At 37.5% G+C, this 11,088-nt stretch overlaps 2 pseudogenes; both read right to left on the bottom strand.

The window, feature by feature from the left end:
- Positions 1-272: 272 nt before the first annotated feature.
- LOC120122519 lies at positions 273-3,874 on the bottom strand (annotated as a pseudogene).
- A 3,399-nt stretch (positions 3,875-7,273) lies between these two features.
- LOC120122520 lies at positions 7,274-11,075 on the bottom strand (annotated as a pseudogene).
- Positions 11,076-11,088: the final 13 nt, after the last annotated feature.

Here is an 11,088-nt window from a genome sequence, read left to right as displayed (position 1 = left end):
TGATATTTTTCCTGAACCGTACAAACCAAACACTAGAAAAAGGATGAAGGAAACATAGGGTGGAAATAATGATGACTAATTTGCATTGCAGACAGGCAGGCATGCAATCAACAAAGGAAATCCACAGAAAACAAATATCACTATAATTTCAGAGATAATTCAGAACTAGAACCTCCACAGGAAGGAAAAGATCATTGCCATCCGCAATTGACGACAAAAAGGGAAACAATCATAGCTGTAAAACATAATGCCTAGAAGATCCTACTCCAAACTAATGTGTTCAAGGGTGAAGCTGATAATATTTTAATCATCGTAATTATCATTACCATAACCGGACTAAAACCTTCTAATTCTTTCCACTAAAGAGAGAATACGTACAGCATAATCTTAAACGAATAACCAGTTACAGAGACCATAACAAATTTGCAGAGCGGATATCTGAAATCAATCACTTTTTAGACTTTGCCTCTTCAACAGTAGCCTTAGCAGCAGCCTTGGCTAGCACACTAGATTTAAGAGCACTTTTTGGGTTCAGTGCCTTTCGGAGTTTAAATGCAGCCCATGCTGTTCCCATAGCAGCCCTGCAGAATTCAGCCCTTCGCTTGTAGCCTCAGCTGCTTTTTCTCCATACCTGCAGAAAGGATAAGCTCTAAATTCGTCTCTTTCTTACTTAACAAGAGGGTTCAGAATAAAAAGAGAGGCTTTGAATGAAATTGTCCTTAAAGCAAGGGCATAGCACTCTGTGTGAGTGTTGAGTGCGTGGACTTGTGGCTACGCCTTTATGCATAATGAGCAGAGTAGAATCTCTATTGATGACACCAATAAAACATTAATATATCATGAACTTACTTTTGGTTGACAAGTTCAGTCGTCACAGTGGATGATGTTGACATCACGTTTTTCCCAGCTGCTTCAGCAGCATCACAAATTTTATCTGTTCACAAGGAAATAGTACAATAGGAGAGATCTAAATGCACTTGAAAATGACTATATAGAAGTCATATCTGACAATCAGAAGCATTACATCTGGTCCTCAAATGCCCAAAATTTGAATTAACAAAGTTGTTAGCTTAATAAGATAATCAGCAAATTGAACCCAGATAAGAATAGTGCAGAATGGCAATAAACTTGTTGGCCGTGAAGGGATAATGGAGAGCTAAAGTAGCTCACCAAAATGGAAACTCAAACAAATTCCATCAGTCAAAGCCAACACCGACATGATTCATCACTATATCAAGAAGCTTAATCACCTTTATGGCATCAAAGAGGCCTCTAAAGTTTATAATATGGTTCTGGGAGTATGAACTCAATTATTCACACACAAAGACAAGTTTCAGTCATCTTCCTCTACTCTGAGTGTGGTCTAATTGAATGACGACATTTGATAAACAAATGTAGACAGAACAGATATGGAATTGACCCTAAGATGAACAAATGGCTAAGGAGTTTGCTAACAAGTTGCTCGATTTATATGAAACACTTCATGAATGGATAATACAAGAAAAAATAGGGTAAAATGGGATAGGAATCGCAAGGCATCTGGATATATCAATGGAGTCTGCACCCATAGGTATCAGCCTATAGAGCCTGAGATCAAACAACTCTAAACAGCCAGCGCATTCAATTCCATTAAGAGAAGAAATCGAAAAACTAGATGCAATTAATCCTTAAGCTTGAATCAATCTACCGTACACCTAACACCAAACTAGCAAACTACTTTCCATTTTCTCAATTGATATCAGTTACTAAAAAAGATCAATAATAATTTTGGGCTGTATAAATCTAGCACAGACCTAAAAGAACGTAAAATCCAATCTAGTGGACATCTTTATTAATTAAAATCCATGAATAAGCAAACAAATCAAATATTCTTTTTTCTTTAGCAAATCATGTCGGGATGGATGGGATTGTAAAATGATGCACCTAAACATAAAAAATAAAGTGGAGACAGATGAATGACATACCGAATCCATCCAGTGTAGCAAGAACCATTTCTCCAGGTAGGAGCCGGAAAACTCTTGCCCAGTTTTGAGTTTGCAACTGAGTTGAGAAATATCCAGATACTTTCACAACACCAGAGAGAACCCCATTTGCCACTTTGTGCGTCACTCTTGTCACCTTCTTAATCCTGTATGTATAGTTAAGCCAAAATATCAAGGAGTTTACTTCAGAGTTGGACATTAAAACGAAAGAAAAATAACTAACTTTTGTACCATTATAATCTATGCCACTCAACTTAAATCAAAACTTTTGGAGTAAAGTTCTTCTGAACAAAGTTGTATTTCAGTTACAGTTCCATTAGTAAATTCTATTGCTTTCAAGCATAGAACTTTGAAAGAATTTCTACATTTGTCTCCCTAAACAGAGCATATCAGTTTCAACATTCTGTCAATACTCATATATTCATTGTGTTCTATTCCTTAAATACACTCCAAATATAATTATATACCAAATTTATCAATAACATTTATTTTCTTTTCGGCGGCATACATCTATGCTATTGGAGCCTTGTCACTATCTCAAATGCAAAGAAGCTAATTGTTTCAGAATTCAACCATGTTAATTGTTACCTCACCAACTATAAATTTCATAAGAATGAATATATATATATATATATATATTATGAAAAGATAACAAAGTAACTTCATAAATCAAAACAGTTCATTTCCTAACCTCTGTATCCTCTTCAATGCCTCGGGACTAATCTCCAAATTCTCCTCTGTTGGAGTCATTCTGCTCTTCAATACTTCGTTCCCTCTATTCAATCTATCTATTGTCACATCTCCACACCACAATATCCCCTTGATCAACTGCCCTGATCCGGCCGCAATCATCTTAGCCGCTGTCCCACTATATTCTTCCACATTAGGCGCCAATGTAGTCCAATAGGCCGCACATCTCCCCTCCATCGCCTCCTTCTTGCTTACCGAATTCAAATCCTCCGGGGACATGTTCTTCCCTCCATCCAAAACCTCCTCGCCTTTTCCCTTTACTTTCTGCACCGTAAAACAACTGTAACATCGCAATATATCATCCAATTGTATCAACAAATTTCCCTGTCCTTTCGAGGCTATTGTCAAACCGTAACTAATCAAATCAGAGCCATCCTCGGAAGCCTTATCGGCTTCCTTAGGGAACTCAAGAGAGAAGAAATAATGAGAATCGTCTAGTTTAACGGCCGTCCCTTGTTTCGTAATCGGCCATTGGACATCATCAGCGACACGCGCGAGTACAGCGACAATGTTGTTGTCCTGCCAGAGACGAACCACCGCGAATTCGCCGCAAGCGAGCTCGACGCTGTAAGATTTGTCGATCAAATGTACGATGGCACCAGGGATTTTTATTAAAACTTCCTCCACAGCTTCAGCTGGGGCCGTTGGCGCGAAAGGAGGATCTGAGTGATCGTTAGAGCCGCTAACGGGAAATTGCTCAGGCGGGGCCGTTATCACGAAAGGAGGATCCGAGTGACCGCTAACGTGATATTGGGAATAGTGGGCCGTTGGCGCAAACGGGGGATATGAGTGGCCGTTATGGCGGCTAACGGAATATGGGGAAAAGTCCGGGAAAAGTTTTTCGACGAAATCACGCTTGTCGATGGTGGGGTAAAGGTTGTTGGAAGAAGAAGAAGAAGAAGCGTATTGGGGGATTTCGGGGTTTGTTCGGATCAATTCCGGGTAAAGAGAGGGTTTCTGGTTCGGGTATTGAGAATCCATTTTCTTTCGTTTGGGAGGAGGGAAAGAAACGAAGAATAAAAGAAAATTATTGACGACGGAGACGCTGGTCGGAGAAAAAAGAGTCGTGGCGGTGACTGGTTGGTGATTTTAACAGTTAAAACCGTATCGGATATCCCGCGTAAGTTTAAAGATTAGATCTGGGCTGCTCATTTTCTAGTTTTCCCTTTCCTCTATAAATGTGATAGCCGTGTTTTAAATAAATTTACTGCATCTATTTGTTAAGAATTTTAATTTCTATTAAAAAGTTAAATTCGTTCTTATAAATGAAAAACAAATATTTTAATTTAATTTATTGGGTGAAATTACCCGAATAATGTGGTGGAAAAAAATCTCACTAATTGCACCCCGGAATTATTCTCTCAAGTAGGATAATTTGAACAATAATGAGAAAATATATGAAAAAACGTATTTTTATGAAGATGCATGGACTACAATACACTTCTATGTAACTCCGACAACACAAAGAAAAGATGACCATGCAGAAAGCTTTCAGACATACACACAATTAGGAGGAAGACATCATGTTGTTCGGATGTCTTCTAACATATACTACAATAATAACACTTTTTGAGAAAATAATACTCTTACACTCCATATTGTCACATTGTCCCATTAAAATTGCCAATCTATTGTTTCGTTTTATTAATTTAGTAGCGAAAATATATTCTCTATTCCATCAATAATTAATGTGTCATTTTTTATTACTTCTCCTAATTAATCACATAACTTAGAATTTTTTTTTATATAATTCTATAAAAATTAATATATAAATTAAAGGCATAATAGTAATTTGTCGATTTTTCAGATCCTCCGATGGAAATGGCTACTATATTGCAGGTAGATTGCTCTATTACTTGCTAGGCTCTAGTTTATTTACCCAAAAAAAGGCATAATAGTAATATTTAGGACCCTTAAATTTTTTATTTTAAATTAAGAAAAAAATGTAACTCTTTGATGAATCAAAACTGAATGTTGATAATTATATTTTATGGATGTGGTGAATAGAGTGCTTATTAAAATTTCAAAAAGAAAGTGCGGATCTCCATTAGACCAAGCTCGACTATAAGAGTTGAGTTATTAAGAGGGCCACCTCTAACAGGGGAAGCCTCTTTGCCATTCTTACCTTCTACTTTCCATGACAATTTCTTCATCTCAGACTTCACTTGATTTGTTGTTAAGCTCGTTTCTTTCACTTCCTTTATCTGAAACAAAGTAACCCAAAAACCCAGCTCAAGTTTTGTCATGCATGCATCATGCATGTACCTACGTATGAGAAGCTTTACATACCGTTCTTGCATTGAACGTCTTCTTTAGTTCAACTTTTGCCAGTTTTGAATACGTAGAATCCTCACCCTCCTAATAAAAACATACAACAGAAGTTTGAAAATTGAGTGTTTAAATGAAGAAATTCGAGTTATGGAATGGGATATCGAGTTACTTACTTCGTACAAATGTGCCGGACGAGAGTAGTTCCGACATCCAGTTCCAGCAGAAGAAACTGCTGGTTTTAGAGGAAAGGAAGAGAGCTGTTTAAAGTAGAGAAATTACATGTTCATGAACTGTCACTTGGAGAGTGATTAAAGCAACGTTGAGCGGTAAAGTGTACCCTGGATCCATGGCATGCAGTTGCCTTTGTCAAATGGGATGATTTCAAGGTCTCCGTTTTCTGAATGATCAATCATTGTGTACAGTTAATGGTATCCTATAGTTGGACATGTACGTATGGCACAATCAAGTTACCATGTTACCTCATGCGTGAGAGCTAAAAGAAGCGGTGAGTAAACTTCTTGACCCGTCGTTCGACGCCACTGTGCAGCCTCTCCTTTCCGGTTGACGCTAACGTAGTAATTCCCTCGAATCTGAGCCGGTTTCTGAAGTTCGATGAACAACCGAGCAACATTTCAGTCGGAATGTCAGTTGAATATTGATAAAGCTAGAAAAAAAAGTAGACATATTTCAGTAGAGTGTACCGTAAGTCCCTCGCTTGTGGTTCCCGCAAAGACTCTTTCGTCAAGGACTTCTACTCCTTTGGAATCATCCGCCTAAGAAAGAAAAGTGAGTTTAATAGGTTCATATTTTCGTTAAAATGCACGTATTATGTGTGAGAATCTATGTTGCCGCATCGGCATGCATTGAACACAGATATATGGAATGTTTGAATGTAGAATGTAAAAGGAAACCTGTGAAGCATGAGTTCTATTTCTTCATCGTGAGAACTACATTGTTAACATAGTGAATAAATTTGTCCATCTGTCGGAACCAAGATTCGGCATATTGATACTGGAAATCATCCCCCATTGTCCACATAATATGGTTCGTCCTTGTCACATTGCCCTATAGACAGAATAAAGGAAACATAAAAACTATCATACGAATGCTTATGGTTCACCTAGGAAGTTATAAGCCAACATGATTCCAACATCAGAACTCGATAAACAACGAAACCCGATAAGGAGCGAATATTACTTGGACCATTGAAGCCTTAATAAAGTCATTAACCCGCTGTTCAACATTGTAATCGAATAGAAGAGGGCAGGGCCGTGGCAGGGTTTTCGGGGTCCTGTACAAATTCTTAAAAAGAAGCCCCTATTTTCTAGATATATTCGATTTCGGGGCAACAATAGTAGCGTTTTCTTAACAAACGCCGCGATAGATCTATCTATAATGGCGTTTTATCAATAAAGCCGTAATAATAGTGTCTTTTTTTTTTTGAAAAAATGTCGCAATAGGTCTATCTATAGTGGCGTTTATTGGAAAAACGCCACTATATATATATTTTTTTAGGGCCCCATTTTTTGGGGCCTGCGCGGTTGCGCAGTTGTAGAAAGTAAATACACGAGGAACACATAACCCGGAAACAGTCCATACATAAATCACTCTTGTTAAAACATCACAGAACCTGGACAGACACACAGTCATCATTCACTTCAAAATGAAAACCGGTTGGAGGGCCCTAACGATCGGAAAAAGCATTTGCAAAAATCTGCAGATAGCCCAACAAGTAAACTATTAATTCAATGAAACTCCTTGCAGAAAGAAAAGGTTAAAATTGCAGGATTTTTCAATTCCAAACCTGAGATGAAGAGCCAAAAGTGTTGGATCCTCGCCATATAACCTCGAGAGATTTGTCGTTCTTCCTTTGTTCTCTATCCTGGTAATCAACTCTTGCAAAATGCACTGAATCGAAACCTACCTGCAGGAACAATGTAATCACCCAAAATGTGTCATTCTCCAGACTAAATGGTGGAAACATAAAGCAGCTAAACTGTTGAGATGCACCTCAGCACCAAGGAGGTAGCCTTGCACAGAAGAATGACCAAAAGGATCGATTTGCCATCCGGCTCTAGGAACCTTGTTGAACTGTTCCTTTATTGTGCGATGGCCTAAAGTTGTTTGATCGATCATGTCTATGTAATGTGTTGCAGCTTCATCATGCATAAACCAACCACCATGACTGCAAAAACATCCCAAAAGGCCGGTTTCAATATATATGCAATAATCAAAACTTTAGATATCAAGTTGCTTGGTAATCAACATACACGAATTCCAGTTGGCCTGCATCTACAAGTTTTTTCACTTGTTCTTGTATTTCCGGACTTTGTTCTGTCCACCACCGTTGGAAAAAAGCCTATTTTCATATCAAAATTCATTATTCGATGCCGAGTAACAATCAAACTCGAAACTAGAAGAGAAACAAGAGGGGAAATAGATTCCGATTTGATGACCCGGATGGATTTACCATTTCAGCAGAAACAAATTTCCGATTCGGATCACGACGCAATGCTTCGACAACCAAGTCAAGCACATTCTGAACACAAGCACCCTGCACAAGAAAATCACTTAAAAGCATCAAACATCACAGAGTAATAGCAATTAACATGGTGAACTGCTAAAAATAATATGAATCAATCTGAATGCTGTTGTTTGATCCAACACAGTACTGATCAACAGTCTTCAACCAACCGACATCGTCATGAGAATGTGGAACCAAATGAACGTTCAGTTTCCCGGTAACAATCCGGGCTCCGGTATCGTACTTCACATAAACTCCTTCAACTGTCCTCACATAAAAACAACAAACAAGAACAACAAAAGCGGAAGCCGAAAAAATCTCATGCTGTATCATTTTCTTCATCTTTTCTCAGCAATAATCCAGTTCTCCGCGTTGTTGTCAATGTCATTGTTACACTTATAAATACCGAGCAGACAGTAGCAAGCATCATAAATGGCAATAACAAAAAGACAAAACAAACCAACTTCTTGCCATTTGCTGGCTGCCGCCAAAGCGCAGTACTATATGGGAAGTTAGTATTAAATGGGGATGAAATAAATGGTTTTCTTAACTTCGATACGTAAAATGATGAATCCGTGAAAGTCCCCGCCAAATATAAGATTAGGGCAAAACTACAACGACACGTATGCCCTTGGTTTTGGCTCTACCTCTTACAGACAAAATCATAGTTTCGATCCGTTCAATGTATGTGCATCATCAATGAGAGAAAAAAGTTTATTTTTCCTTAAAGCCTAAACATTATTCTTCTTGACATTTATACAGAGAATTTTTTTAAGAAATATTTATTTCACACACATTCAAATAGCATAAGTGAATTATTGATTTCAAGTAACCATTTGTAATTATTTGTTTATTATTTAACTATTAATATTCAAGCCATTAATCGATTAATTCGAATCGGATATTACAAAAATCTACTTATAGAAAAAAAATCCTTCCAACCTAAATTACTCCGTTTGCAATATATTGCAAGTCTTTAGTTGTTACAATAGATGCTAAACACTTAACAGATGGAGCAATTTGTAGACCTGTTCTTGTTCTCGCTCTTTAGTTTGGTTTTTGAAGAATTATGAAAGAGAAAATTACAAACAAAAAAAGTTAAATGAATAATAAAATATGTAGAGTGGGCTAGAAGCCTCTAACCAAGAAGACTTAGGATAGATAAGCTAGATGTACTAGAACAATAAGTTGTTAAATTAACTTGAGCTAATAAGAATAGGATAAATTGCTCTTTATTTATATTAATTAGATTTGCAGTTCAATACTAATCATGATTTATACCATCGATAAGATTCAATAAAAGAATCTTGTATATGTATGATAATGACCAAGAGATATTATAAATAAATATTACTTTGTAATCAGATAATTTATAAAAAAAAAATGTATGATAACGACTGATGCATTGAAAAGTAAGGAATGAGATAGTAATATATGGAATCTTGACGTAACTGAGTTGAATGGTAGAATGCCAAAAAATAGGCTTAAATTTATATCGTTTCCTGCTCTAGAACGCATCATCTTCAAAGGTGAATCTTTCTGAAGATGTGGAAAGCCACAAGAAATTTTAACCTTCCCAATTATTCACTAGAAATGGACATAACAATCTTTATTTTCCTAATAATTTTAACCTTCGCTTAAGGGTTAAAAATCCCATAAATGTTTTTAGGGAAAAAACAATTCAGCCCTTGAACTGGATTTTTCCTAACACCTATGTAACTGGATTTCTCATAAGGCAAGGAACAGTTGTTAGAAATGTTGTTGATTCTCCAGAGGGCACTTGTAAAAAAGGACACACACACTTACCTAATGCTAGCTCTGGGTCCTCAGCAGCTGCATCTGACATCTCAGTATCCTGTAAATCTTGGGAAGAGGCAGGCTCATCCACTGACATCGCAAGAGCCTGTTGTAGTAGAGCATTATCATCATCCTGTAACAAACGCAAGATCAGTTGTATCTCAACATGAAAGAATGTGTAAGGGTCAATCATGTGCCATTTTATGAAATGATTTTTCCACTTGAAGCAGCTCTATCCAATCAAACGCATAATTAAATAGGAGTATAATGATACTAACTGGAGTTCCATTTTTCTTATTATCAGCTTCTGAAGGTCCCTCACTGGCACGTTCAGTCATTGTTGCATCTTGTTCTGATGCCTCCTCTGCTTCCTTTTTAGCAGCTGCTTCTTGCCTGGCTCTCTCCTCTTCCATTGAAACTCTAAGAGCAAGGGCCAGTTCCGGATCAAGGTTGGGATCCACACCGAACTCAAAACCTGAGATGCCACCCGCTGCAGCTGCAGCTGCTGTTGCCGATGCTGCAAAACCACTTCCACCCTCCCCATCCCCAGTGAAGATTGGGGTACTGCCATGGATGCAAGAAACATACAACTTCAGCAATAATATCACAATTATGACCAATTAGCATTCAGGAAAGAGAAAACACCTGAATCACTAACCTTGTAAGTACATCAGAGAGAGCATTAGGACCAGCAGGAACATGAACAATATGACTAGTATCATTATTGTTAACAGCAGCAAGAAGTGCTTCAAGCTTCTCTGTCTTCCCTTCATCATCTTCACCAAAATGTACAATATCAAGTGCTACACTGTTCTTTTTCAACTTCTTTCCAATCATCTCCAACGCCTTCTTGTCATGCGTGACAGGGCTGCAAGCAATCAAAGCACATCTTTACAACCAAAAACATAGAAAGAAAACATTTCTCAGTTAACAGTTAACGACAATACCAAAAACGCACCTTCCAGCAAAGACAATAATCCTTTGCTGCTGCTTTTTATCTGTCGATTCTTAAGTGCCAACTGAGCCACTTGGATCCCAGCTGCCAAGTTCATTTCACCACCTATTTCTAAGCCAAGATTTTGATAAGCCAAAGCTCCAATTTAGAAACTTTTAGTATGATACAATGTTAAAGAGAATTGGAATATAAAGCTAAAATAAGCTAAGAAACGAACCGTGCATGCAAGATAAAATTTTGCCAAGATCACTTGTAGGAGTGACCAAAACACTGTATTCTCTGGATTAGACTGTAAAACGAAATCCTCCATTTCAATAAAAGCTCAAACCTTGTTTCTTTTTTAAATCCTCAAATTCAATAAAAGCTCAAATCTGCATTTTGTGTAAAAAAATTGTTTCGTTTGTTGAAATCCTGTTTACCTGAGTTTTAGCTCCGCAAATAAGGTTGACAGCATCGGCTTGAGCCTGAAATCGAGAGGGAGCGTAATCACCATTCCGAATTATCAATGCAGATCATCGTTGCCTGCGAGTGCACAAAAGTTTAAGATCAAAACAATTTAAGTGAAAGGAAATTGAAAGGCTTGAAATTTGGGGGTAGAAAAGTGAAATTGAGGTTCTGGATTACCTCGAGCACCATGGTGGAACGATGGCGAAGAGAAACGAAGGAAGGATCCAGAGAAAGTGAAGAATTTTAGGCTTACAATTTACAAATCTGGTTCCTTACTTGAAATGAAGGAGATGAGTTGCCAATTAGAAAACGACGAAGTATTGATTTGAACAACAGGTGCTCTTCGAATATATATAGGCTAC

Source organism: Hibiscus syriacus, unplaced genomic scaffold (genome assembly GCF_006381635.1).
Source record: "Hibiscus syriacus cultivar Baekdansim isolate YM2019G1 unplaced genomic scaffold, ASM638163v2 tig00110387_pilon, whole genome shotgun sequence".
Taxonomy (NCBI): Eukaryota; Viridiplantae; Streptophyta; class Magnoliopsida; order Malvales; family Malvaceae; genus Hibiscus; species Hibiscus syriacus.
The sequence above is the reverse complement of the archived record's forward strand: the minus strand, read 5'-3'. Positions and strand labels throughout refer to the sequence as shown.